The sequence below is a fragment of the Solenopsis invicta genome, chromosome 2 (assembly GCF_016802725.1).
Source record: "Solenopsis invicta isolate M01_SB chromosome 2, UNIL_Sinv_3.0, whole genome shotgun sequence".
NCBI lineage: Eukaryota > Metazoa > Arthropoda > Insecta > Hymenoptera > Formicidae > Solenopsis > Solenopsis invicta.
Window position 1 is genome coordinate 3,930,201 of NC_052665.1, and position 25,373 is coordinate 3,955,573.

Genomic DNA, 25,373 nt, shown 5'->3' on the forward strand with positions numbered 1-25,373 from the left:
GGTGAACCGGAGTGTGCACGAGATAGCGACATTTGCAACGTGGGAAACACTATTTGAACGTCTTGTGCGCATTTAGAAGGTATACTAAAATTACATTGTTCAAAATTACATCAAAACGACTCTGTATTGTTTTGTATACTTTGTAACAAATCAATCTTTTTCCAGATCATCTTATATCGCGATTGTTGGAAACCGAATACCAAAAATAATCAAGTTGAAGAACAAATATTTGTATATTCTTGATACACATTTTCTCTTTCTGCCGAAGAAAAGCGAAAGTTTAGTTCTAGAGAAACGAGAGCGAAACATCGACAGCAACCACTACGACAGTGCAGCAGTCGCCCGAATGTAAAACAAAGATCACCTTGCGATAGCGGACATATGCCTCGCACGAAATGAGCTATAAAAACGCCGTAAAAGAGCAACCGTGAAGTTACGCTTTCGTCGGAGACCGCGAGCTTCGCTTTGCCAATGCCGACTGCTTATTCCTTGCAAAATTTCATATTTTTCTTTTGCCTGCTTGCAAATAACGCGCACGATGCGTGTAAATCTGTCGGAGCACTGCTCCTTTAAACCAAATAGTATATTAGATATAAATAAATTAAAGAATAATGGATGTAAAACATTTTGATATTATCATCTTAATTAAGAAATAGCACACTTAATGTTCAATTGAAAAATTTAACCATTTTATTATCTACTTATATATATCTCTTTAAAACCTACTTTACTAAGAATATTTAAATGTTGAATAATTGTCTGAAATAATTATTCAAATGTGTGTCGGAGAATCTACAAGCTTTCAAAATATCACTCTTATCAATAATTTATTCAATAATCTTATTTGCATCGCGAGATACAGTTTTATCTGATGTTACATAGGGTGCAAGGTGTTACAAACTTAAATCGTAATAACGTGAGGGATAAAAGAGATAAAAGTTTGAGGAGCACGGAGTATCGCGAAATTTATGAGCCGTCGCTCCACAGGTCACTGCAGGCGATATTTCGTATTCTCGGCATGCTTTTAACGAACTTCCTTCTCCTTATAAGCGCGTCGTTAATAGACCCAGCAGCTACTAAAAGCGGTCCATGAATACGAATCTTTAGATAAAGACAGAGACCCGGATAGGACAACACGGTTTACGAGCTAAAATATATTACACAGGGGATGATAGACGTAAAAGAGGCACTAGAGAAAACCAAAAATATATGTTGAAATATATTTCATCTTGACTAAATTCAGAAGAGAGAAAGAGAGAAGAAAGAGGGAGAGGGAGGAAGAAAGAGAGAGAGAGAAAATGACATATTTCATTGCACAAAGATGTAAAAAAAGATTCTTCGTCCCGTGCTAAAGTGCCGTGCTCGTAAACCGCGAGGAAAAGTACTATTACATATGACAAGTGCAAACACATTTCCGTTTACACTGCAACTTTCGCATTTTCGGGGCAATAAAACGTGACGTAACTAAATTCAATGTCGGAAAGCGGGAACTTTATTTTTATTATAATATCTACAGAAAAGAAAATTTCGTTAAATAATTATGTCAGTTTTCTTATTTAGTCTACTTTAGATTTTAGCAATTTTAGAAATATTGCAGAGAAAGGAAATAAACGAAAGTGAAATTACATAATAATAATAATTTTAAAACAAGCCTACACAAATGTGTATAAAATCTAATTACACATAAATAAAAAAAATTGACATATAAACGATTCCTGTGACCGCAACTGTTAGACGCAAATTTTAATTTGGATCCTTGTATTATTTCTACTAATTTAACGAGATGGATATCTGTCATGTAAAGCACGCGTAAATTTTTTTGAGAACTTTTTATAAAAATAATAGATAAAATTATATATTATCAGTAATTTTCTTATTATGCTGCATGGTTCTACTAGTGCAGCAATGAATAGATCAACTAGCTGTGAAAAGATAATGAATATTAACGATAATATCACTGCTATTATGAATCACGCGTTACTCGTGACAATGTCGTGGCAACTAGAATTGTCGAAGCGTGACTCGTCTGCGATTCTGGTTAGCTTACGGAATCGTCGCGTAAGACAGGATGTCACGAGCCAATTCAATGGCTCGTCACGTACCACTGCGGTTGCAAAGGGACGACTCAGCGACCCAGACACATCACGTTCTGTATTTATAAACCAATATCGTGCGCATATGTATATTCCAGAAAACGCTATACGAAATCGATCATCAACTCATCTTGACCTGCAGCTATCACCTTGGCATAGTAATTGAAGATCACGATGGCACGTTTTACCGTTAAAATTGACAAATCAACGAGTCACGTTTTACCCTTCGCCCTTGTCGAAGCCCGTACTCTATGATTAGCGAGGATTGTTTCGCGTGTTACTTATATTTTCAATCTTCTAGTTGACGCAGAATTGTATTCCTGTACAAAGCCTTTATGTGAAAATAATCGTAAAACTTGGTATAGTCGACTGAAACGTTTGTTACGATAAATCTCAAAGGATTTGTGAGACTGTATTGCGAAGTCACTTGAAAAAGTTGGTCACGTATAATCAAATGCTTCACTCGTTTCTTCTTGCTTGTGTCAAAGATATAGGAAAGCATTGAATCCATAGACGAACAAACACTAAGAGCAGCACTGAGAGAACGAGTCGATATGTATGACCGCTCGCACAGGAGAATCGTTAGATTTTGTTTTGCTGAGAAAGTTTTGGCTTAATGGCGTCATCTTAACTCTCGTACGACAAATTCTCGTGAAAGGTGCTCGAGATGAGAATATGAAACAGAAATATGTAGGGAGTCAAGTCCAAAGGCGTACGATAGACCGAGGTCGGATAAAGGAAGAGCGAAGGAAAGAGAGAGAGAGAGAGAGAGAGAGAGAGAGAGAGAGAGAGAGAGAGAGAGAGAGAGAGAGATGGAAAAGGTCAAGAGCTACTTTAGACGTGCATGTTCAGTATAATGGGGTTCTTTTGACAAAAAACAGTCGATGGAACAGAGGCTGCGTGTGTAAGGCACTCGAGAAGTGTCGATCTATACGTATGCTTTCTCGCGAGATGCCCTGCAGCGACGATAAAGCTTTATTATTAGTCGTTATCTCACAGAGAGAGGGTGCATAAGGAGGGGCGAAGAGAGTGAGATCATGATACATCGTTAGTACACGGTCTATGATCTACATATTCTCTATTTACGCGTTATCACGATCTTAATGAGTTAATTACGGCGAATATTTCATCTTATTTTATTGAAATATATATGCTGAAATTCTTCACTATAATTAAATGTTAAATAAAATTATAAATTATAAATATTCTGTCTTTTTTAGCAGATAATTATTGATTTTGATTAAATATTAAAAAAGTTAGATTTAGCTAATCGTCAAACAGTAAATAACAATCAATAATCGACAAATAATTATATTTTATACAACGTCATTTGTCGTCGCTGCATAGAGATAAATTTGTAGATCTCTTTTAACGATCTTCATTCGATAGGAAGTACAGTGTAACTTATAAATCTGAAAAATCACGTAACTTCTCATCATGAATGTACGCTGCCATCCTCTGATCAAATTTTGCAACGCGAGTGCACTCTCGACTCTCGCAAAACGATACATGAATGTATAGGTACATAATGTAGCACTCGAGCTATAGCAGGTAATCGACCGGCGAAACTTCGTGTGTGACGCGGCTTTCTTTTCCCTCTTCTCCATTTTATACGCGACACAAGTCTCTTCGACGTAGTCGATCCAATCTGCGTATAAATATACATACATTCATCCGCGGATTAATGAATATTGATGCACCGGGCGCGCGCGTAGATAACGCGAAAACCAAAAATAACCGGCGGAATGCGCGAGAGTCAAAGAGAACAGCCACGTGCGACGCGTGGAGCGCGCGCAAAAATGCGTTTCGCGAGGGTTTGCGTTGTACGTAGACTTTTATCTCTCGGGACGACGCGGCGCTCCGCGGCGCTTCACGCTCTTTACGTCGCCGTTGCAACCTTTAAAATTGCACGTTGCACGACACGGAGAGCGCAGATTTATTCTCCACTGCCGCCGTGCCGCACACATCGTCCCGACGATTCCTTCGTGTCGGTTGTATCGCCGTGCTCCGGTCGCTGCATTCTCCCCGCGACCATGCAAACACCGCAGTTTTCCTGGCTCGGCTAAAACTATTCTTTCTTTTTTTTTCTTTCTCTCTCTCTCCCTCTCTCTCTCTCTTCGATAAAAACTCGGCGATGCTGGAAACAGATAATATCTCCCGGGCGTGCTGGTTAAAGCGCGCGAATATTGTTTTCTCGACCGAGATTTACCGCTGTTACAATGTCAGTATCGTAGAAAATGCTCTTGTACTCTCGGTCGAACGCGATGCATTCGAATGCTTAATGCCGCGGTATTAATATATGCATAGCAGAATGTACGAGAAATAACGTGTACGAGCGTTTTGAATTCGCAGTGCGAACAAAGGATTTTAATTCCACATTCTTCCAATGTTTCGAGTTTTCAAATCTTTCGGTATAAAACGAAACTTTCAAGTTTCAGTTAGAATTACATCCGATCGTCGCGTACCCGGCGACTCTTCTCTTTCAATTTCATCCCGTTATTTTTTGCGTTATCGAGCTACGCACGACGCGACGCGACGCGACGCCGGAAAGGATTATGCAACGTCCGCGTACGACGCAAACTTTTTCTCTCGCGCCGGCTATCTCATCGTCATTGTGTCGCGTCGTAGGAAATGTCGATGCGTGCGGTCACTTTGCACGAAACGTGTCGCCTGACGCACCGCGTGACATCCGGCGACAGAAACGCGGGACCTCGCCCACCTCCATTATCATGTGCGTAACGTGCGAGGGAGAGGAAACATCTTTCTACGTACAATCACTATCCGGCGTGTCCTGTTCTCCACGGGCCTTACCTGCCTATCCGCTGAATAAAGAGCCATTACGTCGCGCGGCCGAAGGGGTTTGCCTTCCCTCTCGCTATTTCCTCCACTTTATGGTCCTCGTTGAGTGGTGTGACTTTCTCGCGGAAGTGGTTTTCGAGTGAATGGTTGCGTTTCTTTTACGAAAGCGACGAGCATACGTGATGGTGCCCACACGCGCTGTCGTCGCCTTCGTCGTACATTATTACGGCGGCCACCTCGGGCGCAGCGTCTATCACAGCATATTAATTTGACTTGGTTCGGGAGGGTCGGACGGCGGATGATTCACGAAAGAAGGCGTCGCACAAACCGCTCCTCGAGTCACGGAATAGATATGCTTGAATTGCAGGTGTTCGTAGAAAAGCTCAGTAAATGAGCTCTAAGATATGAAGTGTCACGCATATGATGTTTTCAGAATATTAAGGATATATTACTTCTTTTTTAAAATTACGAAAAAGTTACAGATTGTTCTAGATTGCACTCGAAAGTAATGCAAAAAGTTTGACAGTGATTTTCTATCTGGATTAAGAATTATTTTGACAAGAAGTAAAAATGGAAATGTATTAATAAATAATGAAAAAAATCTGAATTTTTTAAATATAAGTACTTCAAGTATTCGAGGTGATTTATGTAAAGCTTCATTATGATGCAGAAAACAGTTGTTTAGTTAATAAACAAAATTTATTTATTTATTTGTTGAACAATCCCGCTTAGAATTGCAATAAAATTATTTTTTTTAGTAATATAACAATAACAAATAACAACAAATAAAGCAAATAAACTGTAAAAATGTATTGTTTAGTAAAAATAGAACGTTATAACCGCAATTTGCACATGTATATTTGAATATTAAATTTTAAAAATGGGTGTAATACATCCTTAAATGCAAACCGCTTCAAATGGATTGCTCTAGATTATTTTAGAGAACGCTGAATATTTTTCGATCCGCTTAAAATATAGTCACGTGCTCTACCTACATTTTCCCAATTTACTTTCAGTCAAATAGGTTGACGAATTAGCAGCTTGACACAGTAGATCGCAATGACACGGCATAAAATCCGCGCTTTCTCTAGTTCAATATATATTAAAATGTGTATCAGAAACAGGCGCTACTCGTCACGGCAACATTTCGCTCACTTCCTGTGTGTCAACCCTATCCATGGCGCATGTGAGTATTTTCATAAAAGCACTGTCAGTCATCATTAGAAGCGTGGCAGCCAATATCGCGACGCTATTGTAGTCCTGTTTAAGCAATTGTTTATTAACTTATTCCAACCATCACGCTGTAATCCGGGTTGCCCCTCTTTTCTACACATTCAAACGCGCTTCTTCCCTGGAAGACAAGATTTAATGAAAGAAGAGCGTTAAACCGGATCAACGTCAATTATTAGCACTTAGGGCATTATATTTTCCACGAACTTATTATGAGAAAAATTTTTTAAATCAAGTTGTTGAGAAAGGGTGTAATTTAGTCATCAACGGCTCTGTATACTCGTGTGAAATTAAAAATAAATTTTAATAGAATGCTGTTTGTTGTCATTAAAGTGATATTAAAACGTCACTCAAATTTGCGCTGGCATAAATATTTGCGCCATCTCGTATTGATAAATATTCGCATAATTTGTGTCACGTACTTCAATTAATCGTTAAAGATGTTTTATTCACGTACAACGAATTTACGATTAAATACGACACTATTTATCAAGGAGACGTTTGTAAGCGAGTTTTATGAAAATAAGGGAATTTCCATTAAAGCAATATGAAATAATAAATACCCAATGAATTTTGACAATACGCAATATAAAAGATCGGCGGTGACTCTCCATACTTTCGGATTACACTGTCCACGCGTGCGTTGTCGTGCACTTCATCCACCAGCGACGACAGCGTCGTTTTCCGCGTAATCGAAAAGTGATTAACGGCCAATTGTTTTTCTGACAAGTCGACGAGCGTGTCATCCACCATTGCCGCTCTGTCAATCTGATTACAATGTAACTGTCGATCAACCGATTTCCCTCATTAACCATATCCTAACGGTTCGTGCACACGCGCGATGCGGGAGGCATGATAATCGAAGGACTGACCTGCTCGGAATGGCATCGAACCGTAAGCATTTACTCGGAGTTTGGCCAGGTACTATTCAAGCGTGTTCCCCGAGCTATTCAAATTATCGAATAGCAGATAATTGCTTGAAGAACAATTGCTAAACAATCGTCGAATTACGGCAATAATTACTCTTTCTAGTTTGCATTTTAACGTGTAATGGAAACGTGAATCGGTGAATCAGTTTTATAGAGAAAACTTTAATAAATTGTACGCAAAATAAACTCTATATCTATAGTTTTATTTATATATATATATATATATATATATATATATATATATATGTATGTATGTATGTATGTATGTATGTATAATTGTATAATTGTTTATAATACATATATACATGTACGTCAATTGTTTGTATACATAACTCTTTCAGATTTATTTTATTCATGGTTTTCCTATAGATCGAATAACTTTTATCTTTATCAACGAGTAAACTGAAAATGTATTGAAAGTTATATACATACAGCTGTACAATATCAAATAATCAATGCAAACGTATCCGAAAAAATAATAGAATACCTGCGCTGCATATTGAACTTATTTCAACAGTTTATTGATTCGTTGACGAGTAATCGAGCACGCTGTCTGCTCTCGATACGCGACAATAACGATAGGATGCATATAAATAATGGTAACATTGTATGGGAGAATATTGTCTCTCACACAAAACGGATGGTAAAAAAAAAGGTTTATCAGTTTGTTGGTTTCAATCACATATTAAAGTATCGTGCTTAGAATTATTTTGCTTTTTTTTCCCAGATTTAAGAGATTATCACAATAATATCTATAAATCTGTCAATGTGCCTAGCTATGCTTTTAAATAGTACGTAAAAACTATTCTTCCGTTTCAAAGTACGCTCTAACGAACATTATAAATATTTCATTAAATATTGATACGCCTATTCTTTTTAAGCATTGAACATTCCGCGTGTAACCTATACACCTATCGCTCAGAATCTGTTAAACCACTATAACGGCCGTTCCGAGTTCTAATTCCGCAATGCACGGGCAGGAGGCGAGAGGAGGAGGAAGTCAATCAACTGCTAATTAGTAGCTGGTGGACAGGCATAACCTTATCGGCCGCCGAAATGCTCGCGATGCGCTCGGTCCTTCATCCGGGACGCAGACAGAAGCCACGTGGCGCACGTGCCAGCAATTAATAATCGATTCAAACAGGAAGTTCCGTCGATTGGGCACGTCCGACCGTGACAGCTTCCTTCGCTCTTTATCGGATAATCTACGCGAACTACTTTGCGCGAACTTCTCGCTCCCGATGATCTTTATGTAAATTGAATCTATGATAAGCTTGTATTAAGGTCATTCGCAACTATATCGCGACTAATTTTTTTGTAACATTTCAATAATATAATAGAGATATGTCATAGAAGAAACGATAATACATCGAAAAAAGATGCTCCGCTTTTGTGACACAAAATCTCGATAATTGCAATTATTCAACGGAAATTTATACAACGCTATATCCGAATTCATAAATTTCATTAAAGCGTATTCAGTTAAATATAAATTTTTGCTTTTATCTTATAATGTAACAGTTTAAAAGTAAATGTCACTAAACGGATATTGAGGCAGAGAAAATGGAGGATCTATTAAATAGGAGTTTGCGCGTCAATATACGTCGTTTACGTAAATTTGCAATTCACGTTGAATAATTTTCAAGAACTCGGAGGTTTTTTTAAAAAAAAAACCTCGTCTTGCAGTTTGTATCCGTCAGAGCGCTGACGATTTTTGCGCGATGGGCAACAGCGATGGAAGGCGCGCTTTTGACGTTTACGTTTCGGAACGCATTCCTGCAGGGTAACGATGATTTACGTTTCGCCGGGAAGACGGATCTCCCATCCGTAGAAAATGAGCGCCCAACAGAAATGTCCCGTAATAAACGTTCCGCGTTAAACGCGGCGACGGTCACTTATGCCGTCAGCATGAATTATCCGTGGATCACGTTACAGGGCGCAAGTCAGCTACCAAGCGTGTGCGTCGACCATTACCGCGCTGCCATTAAAGCGTTGTTTACGAGCGACGATCAAGTTCTGTTAACATCCGCCGTAATTGATCGTACGTAAAAACGGCGAGGGAATACAACGGCTCTTTCTCTCGTGGGTGCTTTCGCCGTCCGAATAGTTTACTGACCGGGTAAGACGTACATTAAACAGGCGCTCGCCCGAGAGAGGGCTTGCGCGAGAGGATTGAAGCTTCGGTTGAAGGACAAAATTTCCGATCGGTCGCCGAGATAATTTCCAGCGACCTTTGCAATCGCCCGATCGAGTCATGTCTCAATAAAAATCGTGCTCTCGCTCGTCATGTCACGGGGTTTATTAGCGGGATTGCAAAGTCCTCGGAAATTGCGGCGCATCGTTAGTGGCATGCTCCCGCTGCCTCCAATCTGGCGGTAAATGACGACATCGTAGTCCAGCATACTGATCAAGGTCAAAGATCTTGAGAGAGATACGAGAGGTTACAACAGGGACAAAATAATAATGGGCACACGCGCGCGCCGACTGAAATATGCCGCGCGGAAAAACGCTGATGAGACGTAATCGAGGTTATGGAATTTAACGAATTCTTTCGTAAGCGCGGCGCAACGTTCTCCGTAAATCCAGACTAAGTCCGTAACAATAGTCGAGAGATGCAATAAACCGATATTGAAGCTCCCACCGGATACAATCTCCACTTTGGAATGCATGCATCGACGATTTGTCGTCGATATTTCTTTTCTCAATGGCAACAAAGCCGCCGTTGTTGCTGCTGCTTCTCATTGTTCGACATGCTTATAGCTTTTCGAACTAATTAAAAATTACGTTACGCAGCAATGTGAATGTGCAATCTCTATCGTTAAGTTTTCAATGAGTTTATAAGATAAATTAAGAGAAGGAATGTCAAACAGCGCGCGCGTGGCGCGTTTACGAGATTAAAATTCAATACGCCGCTGAAATCGTTCTCAACAGGTTTTTAACGATCCTTTCGAGAAGCGAGAAGCGGACGTGGAACGTGTAATGTCCCTTGGTTCGCACCCGAGCATGACGCGACGTCCCTGATTTATCGTTTTGGCACCTCGGGCATCTACGTCTCGAGCGATTATGGTAATTACGGTTGTTACCAGGTAATTCGATGATCGAAAGACCTAAAGCCGAACGTGCTGCTATCTGATGCACGGCTCCGCGGAAAGTCTCTCTTTCGCGCATCGAGCGTTCACGAACGAGCTCGTGCGAGATAGCTCGCTCGCTCGCTCGGAGAAGCGGAGAGGCGAGCGAACGGACGCGAAAAAACGAGCACAGCGAGCCTGTGCGCACCGGCGCACCGAAGAGAGAAGAGGAGAGAGATTTATCGCCCGGTTCTTAAGATATGGAAGGCGGAGGAACTTATTTATGGAGTGTATATGAGAACGGAATCAATATCGGGGGAAATATAACCGGCGCGTGAGATAGCTCGTATATGTAGCGCTTCAAATTTTTCATCAGCGGTCCGGGAAAACGTCGAACGGCCGATAAAGCACCGCGGATGTTGTGATTAAAATGATGTACGCAACGATGCTGGCCGGCTATTCGTATAACTCAATAGATACGTCTGATGACGCAGACTTTTAGAAAAATGACGTCAAAGTTGATAGAACACGATGATGAAATTTAATATTCAGAACAGTTTAAGTGGAACGTCATATGCCGCTCGGCTACTTTTCTTGCGATACAATTATGATTGAGATAAAAAAATTTTATGATAAATTCCTAGACAAGTAGACTAAAACTATTGAACATTGTTTTAATCTGTTTCCCTACAGCAAATGAACGACAAAATGAAATAAAAAATATATATCCATCTTTAATAAAAATTTCATCCTCCAAAACGTTAGCATTGTTATTGTATAGAAAGAATTATTGAAAGCAACTCACATTTATATCCGTTCCCGATGAAAATGTTACGCTTCAAAAAATAATCACCGTTGTTGCATAAAAAAGGATAAAAGTGACTCTCGTTTGTATTATGAGACTCTGTATGGAATTTAAATAAAGTTTATTGCGAGATTGATTTTTAAAATTTCACGTATCTTGATCGCACAAAATACAGTCTGAATTATTCTCGTCTTTCATTTCGCGTCTTTATTTATGTACGCTCTATCTATGCGTGTATTAAAGCATAGAAATGCGTGTGCACGTCTGGTCGTACGCATACACGATTTATTTTAAAAATTGTAATGATGAAAGAAAATTAAAAATTCTCTATGACGTAGCATCCGTATTAATACGGGTGGGGTAGGCGTCCCTCTTTTTTTTTGTATCCTTTCACTCGCAACCCTATTCCATTAGCGATTCAGGAGGCCGCTGTAACGACGTAACGGCAACATCTCTGCCGTAGCGGCACGATAATTTTTTGCCTCGAATATCCGTTCACTCCCTCTTTCAAATCTACGTCCAGGCAAGTTTGCCGCTTTGACCTTTCAAAGATTCTTACAACCTTCTCTAAGCTCTTCAGCGCGAAAGGGTGAACTTTAGGGACGGAACTTCTGGAAGTCGAACTGGTCGAGTACACTGCCAGCTTCCAGCGAATTCTCGACGGCTTTATCGGAAATCCTAGATATTCGAAGAGGACGGGACATAGGAAGATTCGATCCGCCATTCTCGAGTGATCCAGCAGTTGCAAATTTTACTTTGTGTCATTCTTGAACACAAAATTCCTCTCAGACGATAGTTTCGATTGATTTTTCTTTACATAGCACTTGACTATCAAGTTATGTCGCATCAAAAATTCAAAGCTATCTATATTCGGATCTTATCCAATTATATCATGTTTTTAATTGATCAAACCCTATCATACACTATCATCTATCATTTAATGCTGATATGTAATATGCAGCAGTAATGTATTATTTATCTTATTTGAATTTAATGATTGAATAAAGTTCCCTGGATAGAACAAAAATATCTTCGTGAAGAAATATTTATACAACAAATGTCTTACTTTAACGTCATATGATTGACATAATTTAATCGATGTCATCATTAAACAAATAATAATAAAATTAATGGACAGTTTAGCGATAATCCGGTTAACCGTAATCACTATTACAATGATGTGACAAGCAGCATATAATTTTCATTACTCCGGTCACGGAAAACATTTGTTGTGTGCAACGGGGATGAAGAGAGCGAGAGAAAGTTAGGCAACTAACTCTGTCCGATTGAAAGGTTGGACAGCCACACAATGAAACGGTCGGTTATCGAGATGGCTCACCATAAACTAGAGCGCGTGTTACCGAGCACGAGCCAAAACCCGACGGTAAAATAACCGTACGAAGACTCACGTCCCTCTCTTTTTAACTTTTCGCCGCAACATTACCCGTCTGGCTTTCCTGCTCCGTTCGGTTGCTCTCTGGATGCTGCGCGATCGACCAGTGACCAATATCGGTCGGTTAGGATGTAATAAACCCTCGGGCGTCACAGATCATCCCTCCTGCCGCCCGTTATTGAGGCAATATTATGTGACACGGCGTACTCTGGCATATGCGTCCCGTAAAATAGCGCGCAAACGCGAGATGTGCGAGTCTGTATACGAAAACGAGCGACGTAATTCACCAGGACCAAAGAGTAGAAGCCGACGTCATGGCCAGACTGCATAACGTTTCACGTTCAGCGGCTGATTTAATCGCGTGAGTCCGCAGCAAAGCAAATTCCTGTTACCACTGGCACGACACGGCCATTGAGACCGATGTAAAGTCCCTTTAGCTTATACCGTATAGTCTATACATTGACATCTTCGTGAAACTAAAGCATATGTTGCGAAAGATAATGAGATATCTCATTATGTTATAATCCACTTAATTTTCCACATAGGAGAATGTGTATTTTTTAATTCACAATAATCGCAATTTATTTTTAAAACATTGGTTAAAGTTCTTAAAATTACGTTATCAGCTATTTTCATTTCTTCTTTAATAATAAAAATATTTTGAAAATTATATATATACACACATGTAGATTATATTTTAAATTAAGCAGACATTGTTATAAATGTATAATAGTACATATAATAATAAAAAAACAATGAGAACTGAAATATTGCCCTTTACGTGAGTAATATTAAATATTAAACAAATCTGATACCAAAATAAGTAATAATAATAATAATTTTTACAAATTTAAAGCAAAATGAAAATCTAACTATTATAAGTATTATTATATTACAGAACTGATAGAACATGGTAATATTGAAAAACTAAACTGATTTGGACATGACGTTGGATTCGGAATAATTATGTATTATCGGTCGTTTTTAGTAAGTCTTACCTTGAAATTTTCGTGTAGTTCTCAACCCTTGCACGAAATCATCGTTTAAGTTAATAAACGTTATAAATTTATCGTACGAAGAAATATAATTGGTTTAAAGTCAGATCGGAATATATAATATTCAAGTGGTCTCTTCGAGAAATGTTCAAGAGAGCAAGTTGATCTGAAAGAAAATTGACACTGCCACTTGTTCACGAAACCAAGCGAATCAACGTCATTGTTATTTATTTCGCGATCCGAATTAAATTAAGGGCACGCGTGTCACAGACCATTTCCCTTCGTACGACTCACATTTGACGTGTATGTGTCTGTCCAATTCTCAACAACACTCGTAGAGTTTCGCACAACTTTTATACTTTAGCCGGAACTTCAAGTTCTACGTCGCGCAATTCTTCAAGGCCACAGCTCGAATCATGTGCCAACAGTCTGAGTACCAAGTTTTATCTTAGTTGCAGGCCGCTTACAACGATTACTCGACGACTATTTGTTGAACAGAACTTGCCAACGAATTAACTGTAACTCCGATAATTAAAAAAATATAGTCTGGCACGTTTGAAATTGCAGAACGTTTGAAATCTCCAAGTAAAAGGAAATTTACGGGTGCAGTTAAATTTAATTGGCATTTCTGAACATGAGAGAGATACGCAGATTGCGGATTCGCCGTATATCTGTCGTCTGCGGCGGATAACTGTGGGATGGGATTTTATCAGACGTATTCCTTAAAGTTGATCTTGCTACGGCTAAATGCGTACAGTTCAGGTTTGACGTCGCGCTAGGTTATTCTGGTTTGCTTATGCGAAACCTGCAGCCAAAGTGCTCCGATGGCACCCTCCGAAGTGCCTTGCGATGGAGATGGGGAAGTGGAAGAGATCTCACGTGCTCGCCTGTCAATATGGCGTTGGAACGGTGCACTTTACGCGTACGCTGTTTACTCAATATCAGATTACCTTAAGAGATGCAGCCCCGCAAGAAGCTTCTTTCTGTCTTTGTGTAAATCGTTTAAGTATGTGCGATACGTTAAGATTGTCGGGTATTAATAACTCGGATGTTCGTGGTATATCTTCACACTCATCGGATTGTACGTTGACAAAAATGTCTGCGCATTTTTTTTTTTTTTTTAACAACTTGTCAACATCACCGTTCGTATTATTCAATAAATTTGCCACAAACAACAATAGCAAAGTTATAACTAATGTAACTTTTTATGACGCGTCAATCGTTGTTCTTGCGTTACGAATCATATTCTCTGAAAAATGTGATCGCAGATTTTTCTAAAAGCAAAAGGACAACAATCGAAAGATCGCGTAAGAATCGATGACGTTTCGTTGGTAAGGAAAACTCGTCAAGGTCGAAGTGCGAATCGCGGAGTCCTCTGGACTCGACTGACGGCACGAGCGGGCCATGGTAGGGCCGTTGGGTGCAAAATGGGTGTCGGTAGAGAAGGGGGGACGCAATGCCACCCCAAGATAGAGGGAGAGAAAGAGGGTGGCTGTGAGAACGAGAGCAAGAGCGCGAGGCGAGGGAGGGTGTCGGACGCGCCGCCGCCTTGACGCTGTTTCCGTGGATATCTACCTTCTACAGAGCACAAGAAAGTCGTGAGGAAACGAAGGTGGTATGCAAAAGAAAAAGAAGTCACCGCGGCGAAGGACAATCGGTACAGACGGAAGATGATAGGATGCCAACTCTATCCTCTATTCCAAGTTCCCGTGGAAGTAAGTGGAAATCGTTGTAGGTTGCCGTTCGCCAAACACGGACGTTTCGCCGTGTGGTATCTCGATATTCGAAATTCCCCTTTTTGTCGAGACCTGTCTGCGCGTTTTCGCCTTAAATCGCGTATTCCGCTACATGAAAGTTCGATCCGTCAGTGGAACACTATCGCCCAGACATTGCCCGATGAATGCATTACATTTATCGACGTTACCGTTCGCAATAAATGCGGAGCCGTGAAGAGATTGAAAATGTAATACGCGAATAAGCCTGTTGTTTGACAATAACCGTATACGGTAATGGAAAAAAAATGTAAGCTACTATATTATGAAGATTAAACGGCCACGTAACCGTCCGTCTTCAAGTTTCCGCAACTAGAGATAAGAATTTATGTTACGTAGCTAAGTGCGCCGCGACGAAGGAGAACGGCGAAACGAAATGGAGGCGGACAAGATAATTAATTTTATCGGCATCGAAAGAAGAATTGCAGTTTCGCCGAGGGATTGAGTTCAGGGTCCGGAGGAAAGGGAAAGGTACGGCCAACGGCACTGGCGATTCCATCCACTTGGTGTGTGTGTCCCTTTCCCCCATCCTCCGCGAGCTGGTGTCCTCCTCCCTCCTCCATTAGCAAGCGTCGCGACGAAAAGGGAGAAATTAAAGCGAAAATAAAGCGGAAGGCAAATAAAAATAAAAGTCCTTTCCGCACTGTTGGGTCAGGTTGGACTGGTACCGACGTAGCGGCGCAGCGGCAGCTGCATGCACGAGACTCTGGAATAGTTTCATTTACCTACCCGTAATTTCATAGCCTTTCCAACCTCCCTGCCTCCTCCCGCCCTACTGCACTACCTCCGTTGCCCTTGCACACCAGAACGCGTCCCCGTGTGGTACCGACGAGGAGACCGCGATCCTACCGTTCGTGCTCTTCGCCCCTATCTCTCGCTCCGGTCCGTCAAATATCTTTGTTTTATTGTACCTCTCCGCGCGTCCGGAAGTGAAATTCGCATCCATGGAGAGCGCCGACTGCCGCAGTCCCTCATAATTCGATTCCGCGAGGCACCGGGTCGCCGGTGAACGCGAATTCTCGCGATTTTGCGTTAGAAATTTAGTTAAACGTCCCGCGCATTACGATGGATAGGAAACAACGATATTTAACAGCTCTCAAAGAGCAACGCGATTTTCTTGTTTACGTAGAAGAAAAGAGATTGAATGGTAGTGTATTGTGTGGCAACGTTGATGATCTTTAACTTAATAAATTGTGAACCGTATATTTCTGCACTTTTAAATTCACTCATTTATATCTATTAATAAAAGGCAAAATGTATCTTAAATGTATCTCACTTTCTCGCGCTTGTCACGCAAACGCAATGTTTCACTAATAAAGTGGTAAACGTGTCAAATCTTGATGAAATTAATATCCTGTCGCGCGCAATTCTGACACGTGCAATTTTCATTTATGTGTGCATAATCGAGTAACTTCCATCAAGATTCTTTCCACATACACACACACACACACACACACACATACACATGCGCTTACACGCGCACGTATAGAATAATAGATTGTAACAAACAAAATGAACAGTCAATCTCTCGATTAATAACGGACTGCGGCATTGTACCGATTCTAACTGCGGGAGAAGGCGGAGAAGGAGTCCGAGACTCGAGAAAACATTTTGATTTGCTTTGCTGAACGCGTGCGCAACTGTGCAGAGAGAAACATAAATAAAGGCTGTGCGGTAACAGCACGAGAGTGCACGGTGTGCACACATCGGCTCGAATGCATCCAAGAGTCGTATTTCTCGGAAGCCCTCATAGGTAGGTAGGCTGTCCGCCTTGCCTCCTTCGGAGTCGCGGGGCGAAACCGGGCGAAGTGGCGTGCTCCTGACAGCTGGAAAATAAATATTTGCGCGTATTTCAACGATTAGTATGTTATAAGCGACGCGGGATAACTGCCAATATGCTGCTCTGACGATTACTCAACGCCGTCCACCTTCCTCTTCGATTTCTTTACTTATTGTTCCGTGTTTCACTTTTTGTAATAATCTTCCCAACGACATGTTCAATGATGCGTGGCATTGGAAATCTTTACTAGTTTTTAAAGAGACGGAGAAGTTCTTTTCATATAGTTAATTTATCTCGTGTATTTTCAGCTTAACATAGCTTTACTCTAGATAAACTTAGAACACGATTAGTAAAACATCGCGCGCTAAAAATAGTTGATATTGGTAAATTATCATTTTCAACGTAACATATAAACTTAAAATTGATGAAACGAAGGATGTGATTTATTTGTTGGGAATGAAAATGGGTCAAGCAATTCAAGTAATCGATACGGTAATTCCATTACCATTCCATTAAAGAGATATGATATTATGAAAAGGTACGCTGCATCTTCGTTATGCAGTTCTAATCACGTCTGGTAAATGGCAGTGGGACACAATACCAACGTTCCTCGTTCTACTAGATAGTGCTCTCGTCCGGCGTAAATCGTCACGAACGCGGGCCGTGCCAGTGTACAGGACCGAATTGAATCTCCACGAAATCCCGGTAGGCGTTCCGCGTCGTCGTTGCAGCAGCGTTGCTCTAGTTGACGTTTCAGATTTCCAGCATTAGCATGCGCCGCGCATCGCGCTTCGTCGATGCGTGTCACGTCGTCAGCCCGGCGTCGCATTCCTGTGGAAGCGCCCTTAAAGGGCGGCACGTTATGCCGTTTAACCAGTCCCTCTGTAGATCCCTTCCGAAACGATCTCCGACCCGCCCTGCTTCGGAAAGGTCACTGATCGCCATTGCGAACCAACCGTCCACGTTACTACAGAGGGCTGCTGGTACTTTGGCGTCAGCTAAAAGGACGACTGACGTTCGGCCAGTGAAAAATTATGTCAAAGTCGATCGCAGATATATATTTTTCTGTCCTAGCGCGACATTCCCTACATACTTTCAAGCGAAACTCTTTCTTTCTTTTTTAATAGTTCTCCTAGCTCGCAATCTATCTTGCTAAACGTAAGTCACGTGTATCTAAGGAAATAGAATCAAACGGCAGATAGTCCTCCTTCCGTCGAATGTACCGAGCCATGCGCAGCAAATCCTTAACTGACGAACTTTCTAACCGAGTATTCTAAAAGTCGCCCTTTTAGTTCTACCGCTTTCCGAAGCGACGGTAGCGGCGGCGGCGGCAGCAGCAGCAGCAGCAACGGCGGCTCGTACGTCTTGCTTACTCCTTCTTCCCATGAACGAGTTCTCGTGCGGCAAACTTGTTCCGCGTAGATCGTCAGGACAGGAAGAAATGACGTTATCTACGATAAGGCATAAGATCAGCGGAACGACGGTGGAAAGTAGAGAGCCGAGGGATGGTCGCGAAAGATTTAAATCTATTGGAATTGATACCCACTTCTGAGGAGATTATAGACGGCACTCTATACGTAGTTACGTTGTAAACGTAAAGTATGGGCAAGACGTGGAACGGGGTAGAAAGCCAGAAGCTAACGGCGAGGGTGAGCATCATCGTCTAGCGTTTCTTCAGAATGGCGTGGCTGTTCATCGGTTATAGGAGCGCGGCATGGAGGGTGCTAATGTGCCCCCCGTGAAAGACTAACGATCACGTCATTTTGCACGAAGAAATACGATGAAAGACGACGATATTATGAGATAAACATTATAAACCGCTTTGGCGCCGCGCTCACCTTTCACGATGTCGCATTGCACGTGTGTAATGTTTCGTGTTACTACCGGTGGCTGAACCAAAACTCTCTCTCTCTTTCTCTTTCGAAGGAATGGCAATCGGTTCGCTCGAGTTACATATCAAACATAGAGACTTTAAGTAGTTAGGTGAGATGCCACAGCACCCCAGGCAACGAAGAAAGGATTGTGCGAAGGGTTGTGAAGGGTTCAAAACTTTGTTTTGAAAAAGTAAAATTAAGTATTATCTACAAGTCTTAAAGTTCATTTTTTTGCATTTTTCTATCTTCTAACGGTTTAACTAAAATGAATTTAAATACAACATGATATACTAATAAAAAATATAACAATAATAATAACACTTTTGTAGATTGTTGTCAGCACCCCGTCTATCTACTCATGTAACTTTTGACCATCTACCTACTTAAGGGTTAAATATTAAAGACGTCTCACATTTATAAAACGACAATGGCATTTTTAATACGTGCTCAACGATCTATTTGTAACCAGGAGTTATTGCGCGGGAGACTGTCGGGAGAATGAAAGAACTGCGGATCCGTGCGGTTAAACACGGGTGTATGAAGCATCGGTAACGCGAAAGCGCTATATATAGAAACGTCTTGTGCAGTTTCACGGCAGTTGGAAAGCAGTCTATAAGCAGCGCGCGTTGTATATCGCCATGAAATAACCTCCCGCATTATTTATTTACGTATCTTCCTTTCTTTCCGAGTTGACCATGCGGTCGACCATTGTCCAGGCACAGACATACGTATATATCGTCGGACGTAACCATCCGCCAATTTTTCTCATAACCAGCCGTGTCATACACGGCCGTTTTATTAGCGTCTGCGTAGAAAATGGCACATGTGGAGACGGAGAATTAAAAAACAAGAAGAAAAAGTAGGAGAGAACGTGCGGGAATTTCTCTGTCAAGGTAAAATAATCTCTTGAAATTGCAACGCCTTAAAAATTTGGCATGGCCAAAACTAATTATGTTATACTCACGACAATTATGATGAAAAGATCTAATCTGTCTGCTAATTCGTATTTGTGAAATAGTAAAAGAAAGCTCGTTGGGGGATCGCGTTATGGTGTCGTTACTTAACTTTTTTTGTTTGCACTTACCCGCTGCGAATTATCAGTGACAGATCGCAATAACTCGGCTCGAATGTTTAATTACATCGCTAATATAAACGCCCAACAAGTTAATAATGCTCGCAGCAAGGGAAGTGGCAGTCTCATTGGTAATATGTCATGTACAACGCGCGTCATTAATATCACTGACGTGATTATTCCGTGTCGCTGTGCCATATTTAGAAACAAGTTTCTTCTGTTACGCATGTGTATATATATATATAATACGTCAGCTGTAACGATGAATAATTGAATCTGAATGAAAATTATTTAAATGACAACATAAATTCTACATAAATTTTTTAATACGCTTTGAAAAGATGACGTTAACTCGAGTTAGATAAATCACATCTTTTTTTTAGTTATGAAAACGCTACGTGAATTACGCTTAAAATTTTTATGAGCACCGAAAGAAATCTTAAAAAGATTAAAAAGATTAAAAAAAGATAAAATATAGATTCAAATAAAATATTGTTCAAAAGTAAGCAAATGGGGAATATTCTATTCAAGTAACTCTGCACCTGCAGGATCATGTTCGAGTCGCAATAAAAGAGTAAGTGCATCGTAGAAGTTTCTATATGTGGCTGTACATCGCGATAAATTGCATTAAAGAAATTTACGGAGCATCTACAGAGAGATCTAAATCCAGGAGAACTAGTAGCTGCTAAATTCCGTTGATGTACATTATTGATATTTTGCTTTTATTTTGCTGTTGCGCAAAGTCCGCTGTCTGACATTCATACCTGAAATTATAAAAGCACACGTATATACACAGATAAGGATATCTAGCGATATATACGTATAATCCTAAAAATTGAAGTAAAGTTTTGTCATTCGTAGATTTATTGTGTGTTTAGAGTCTTAAACCGTGTAAATCTCTGAGCCACATCCGCAACCGTCGAGAAATGCTAAATAAATGCGATAAAGAAGCATCGCTGCGTTAGGTGTGAAGGGCTCTGGAAAATTTGTAAACGAAGTAGCGTCCGATAATCTCTCGGCGGCGGCAGCGACGATTTTCGCGTGCTCGAGGACGTTCTTCCGTCTCACGGCGAGAGACTAACGACGTTCTCGCCTTCTTATCTGTTCGGTCACGTAGAGGCAGAGGAGGACGTCGCCCGCTCCTTCGCTCGCTTAACCGGCGCCCGACGTCGCGGGCGGTACTCTAGAACGACGCAAAATGCGAGGACGTCGGGGGATAAAGATCGCTGGCATTCCCGGTTAATTTAGCTCGCTAGGAAGTGCCGTAAATAGGAAACGTCGCGGCGGCGACTCACTCTTCTTTCTCGAGTTCCTGCCCTGTGGACACGACGAGCGCGAACCGTGTCGCCTCCCGCGCGGCAACCTGCCTTTGGAGGAGGCTGACCTGGTCAAAGCGGACAGTGACGAACGGAGTGGTTTCACCATTCGAAGTGAATAGCGGTGACCGCATTGCGCAAGCGTTCACGTTTGCAATATTCATGTACTCTGCAGTGTCACCATTCCCGTGTCTTTCGTTTCATCTTCCGAATTTTGAAGCGGTGCTAGTCCGCCCGTGCAACGTTAATAAAATCACTGTGATTTTAACAGGAATATTTATTCTCATTGAACACGCGCAACGTGTTTGTGAAGATGCGAACGATGATATGCTACTATCGTATCTGTACGTAAGTGAAAATAATGCGTTATTTTTATAACATAGAGAGTTAAACATAGACCACGTTTGCGTGTATAACGCAACAGTTCTTTTTGCATTGTCCTGAAATGTAACATATGTCTCTCGATGTGTCAATATTCCTTGGTAAAATGCAGCATGCTCTTTGCACTCTCCTCTATCATTTTACCAACGAACAAACTTTCCGCTCGTAACGGAGCACGTAATGCGCGGTAATCGGTTCCCATTTATTAACTGCACTCCCATCATGCTCGTAACTTCTGCCTTCGACTATACTGAGCCTAAAGCATTGTCGAAGTATCCGGGCCGCGCGTACACCGAGGAGATACTGTACACAAATCACAACAAAGCCGGTGCATTAGCGCGACATCATCCTGAACCTTGTATAACATGTCCAGTACTCGGAGCGACGTAAACTACCATGGTAAAGCCGCTCGGCCTGTACGACCACGAGAGCGTATCGATCGTGGAGCGAAATTTACAAACGCCGTTCAATTCCCTTATAATGGCGCGGACGAAGATAACCAGACCGATTCGATCTGCGCGAAGGGTGGGAGGGAGAGGGGATACTGCAAAAAGCTGCGACGAGCTTGCGGCTGGTGATTTAATCGTTATACCGCGTAACGAATCACAGTTGCATCGTCATCAATGCGGAAATGGCGAAGCGTATCGTCATTCTCGGTTATATCAACAGAACGAAATTCTACCATCCAGTCCATTGGGAGAGAATACAAACAGCGCAGTGTAGGAAACTTGGATTTTCATTTACATACTGGCTAGGAGACGACGGAGTGCATACTACGAGAGTGTATTATACATGCTTTCGAATTAGCATACGCCCGGCATTTGCCGTGATACAATTAACTCGGCCGGCGTAAGGCAGGTGCGATCTCTTGAATTTCTTCGAGTATCCGAACACTTGCCAAAGTTCGCCGTTTTTATACGCCATTTGCGTAGTTCGAAGCTGCAGACGTGCCGAACGCGCAAAACGTTACGCAGAACATTTTCGGAATTTAATATCATAAAAGTTTTATGCCTCGTGTAATAAGTGTACGTATTGAACGTCCGCGTCTCGCCCGTGTGCCTCGAAACGTCCGGAAAAAACCGTTAATATCGTCGAAAAGCGATATTAATGAAAGGCTGCCTGTGAACGACATCGTTTCGTACTCGGCTCTTCTTTTTTTTTCCACCTCCTCCCCGGTCGCAGGACGCTAACTAAAGCTTTCAGATCGAGCTGAAAACTTTAGACATCCGATCGAACTCCGCGCATGAAGATGAATGGGCCGCGAATTGCGGACTAAGTAGGATGTCACGCGGCAGCCCTCCTGCCATTTTCCACTCCCGCCTGGCCTGCACGCCACACTGCAAATCTATCTTTCTCTCCCCCGTGACTCTTCTCACCCTTTCTCACTCTCTCTTTCCTCATCCACCTTCTTCCCCTCCGTTTGTATCCCGCGCGTACTCTCGTTCTCTCACTCCACCATCCTCAACGGTCGCCCCCGCGCCGCCGTGGTATAACTCCTCTCGTTCCCTCTCGGTCGCTCGCTTATATCGGCGCTCTCGCTTCGGCCGATGGTGTAACAAACGCAAGCGCACGGCCGCATCCATCATGCGAGCCACTTTGTCACAGCGGGATCAACAGCGCTTAAATTGTATTCGCGATTCGAGAACAGCCCATAAATTCTCATCGCTGCGACGGGGCTTCCTCCTTAACACGCGCCCGAGCGCCGTGATTCGACGGGTTTTCTCCTTTCATCCCATCTTTCTCGCGTCGTTGTATCCGTCCCATGATTTTACGGGGTATTTTCGAAACGCTACCGTCGTGCACGTTTTATCATTTATTAAAGCAGTCGTTCGCGAATAAAATTGATATTGCGCACAACTCGCGACGTCGTAATATCATTTCTTTTTTAAGATTTATCATTGCTTCTGTCCGATTTCAATTAAGCTATTATTTCGACTTACCGTTATGAAACACAACAGTTCTTTAAATTTAATTAATAATTATTATAGTGTTATTATAATTTTTATACGTCTAATATTACACTATGTAGATATTTTTATTCGAGAAAGGAGGACGCAGCTATAAAATTATCGAAAATATTTGTTTGAGAAATAATTAAGTATGGAATAACTTAGGAAAAAAAAACGATCGAACACAAAATGCAATTTTCAACGTTCACCGCCACAGAGCATCATACGTAACACGCGAATAGGGAATTCGACGGCGCGCTAATACAACGCAGTACGGGCAATTTCTCTTGAAACATTTCTAATGGCACCGAGTCAGTCGGATAGTTAGCGCTCAAATACCTGTCGTTAACTAGAGCAATCTAGCCCGAAGCGTACGGCGAACGTATTCATGAGGGAGCCGAATATATCATGTTCGCGCATCCCCCTCTTGACTACGTGTGAATGTTCGGCGAACAATAGTTAACGATGACATTTTCGAATCGTGTGCGGAGTACGGCGACCAGTTACACGAGTGCTTGTACAAGGGGAATGTACATAGTAATCTATTTGATTTGATCAACGGCTTGTGTGCTTAATACTCGACAAAAAGTTATTTTAACCCTGGGATATATGACTTGTACCGCGTATATACGGCGGCATAACGTGGATCAATTTTATCCGCTCGCAAAATTAATTATTCGTGCTTATATGCGATGCATCGCTCTTCCTCATTATCTATCGCTCGCGTGCATTAAAATTAAAGCAGTAAAAAGAATAAGAGAAAAAAAAGAGTGGAATGAGAAAATAACTGGAATATTTAAAAATTCAATTTTATCGTGAGAGCTGAGACGAAAAGTGCAATAAACAATGTAAATATTATTTTTTATAAAGCAAAGCTATTTTGCTACTGCGTTTCGTACAATAATATTGTATGTAACAAAAGTTGTAATAAGTAAAAAAAAATATTGTATATTTTTCTTACACGAGATAAAATAAACATCCGAGATAAGATTTATTTAAAACGATATTATTATCGAGGTTGGTACGGTTACATGAACTTCTGTGTGAGAAAGGTTAATTGGAAAGCAATGATCATCTCAAACTAATGCAATCAAGATCGTAATTAGGACGATTAATTGTATTAATTCTGCTCCCATTGTCAGGATATTTCAGCAGACCGACGAAAGAACTTCCATCGCCGATACCCGTGAAACAGGTCACCAGCAGGTTTTGGCATGTACGTGTGGATGTACAGGTATTACGAAGATACGACCGAGCTTGAACCACGTGCGACTGCGGTTCGGTACTTATGCAATTACTGGAATAGCCTTTGCAAATTGAATCTCAACCGCGGGCGGAGAGGATATCGCGGGAAAAAAAGTTAACGTCCACACTATTACTACACCGGGGTGGCCCGAAAGGGGTGGACGAGGCACACGGTGACCACCCGTATTCCCAGGACTCCTAACTGTTTCTGGATATTGGATATTACTGCTATCCGCAGACACGATAGGTGAGTTAGGTACGTACGTATCATCGAATATGATAGGCTGTGATGGATAGCGCATGGATTTTCATTTCGTTTGCCGCTCACGTTATATCTATAAAATTCTAGGAAACGTATAATTGATATTTTACTTTAGGCGGATGAAACGATAAGCTTCGACAAAAAGTGGAATTATTGTACAAAAAGTTGTGATTGTTTCAGGAGAAAATTTCATCTTCTTATTTTCAAAGAGAAAATAAAAAGAAGTGTATCGTGAGATGTGCGCGTGTGTATATACATATAAAGTAAATTATTATTGTATAATATTGCATTACTATTTGCATTATATTTAATGTTTCTAACGGAATTGTTTTTTCTTCGTTTTGTCAGAAAAACTTATTTCGGGACTAATTTCGGGACTAACAGCACTTAGTATTGCAATCTGCATTTCA

The 25,373-nt window shown here is 41.3% G+C and overlaps 1 protein-coding gene across 9 annotated transcripts in view; it reads right to left on the reverse strand.

The window, feature by feature from the left end:
* LOC105198996 (teneurin-m) overlaps positions 1-25,373 on the reverse strand; it is a 535,513-nt gene that overhangs the window by 447,571 nt on the left and 62,569 nt on the right. For 2 of the 9 annotated variants that reach the window (XM_039445982.1, XM_039445976.1), the window contains exon 1: positions 13,316-14,716. The exons of 3 other annotated variants lie outside the window; for them this stretch is intronic. The gene's annotated coding sequence lies outside the window, so the exon portion shown is untranslated. Of the gene's footprint in view, positions 1-13,315; positions 14,778-25,373 lie in introns of those variants that run through there. 4 more of the 9 variants (XM_026133056.2, XM_026133051.2, XM_039445986.1 and 1 more) reach the window with 3 other exon arrangements.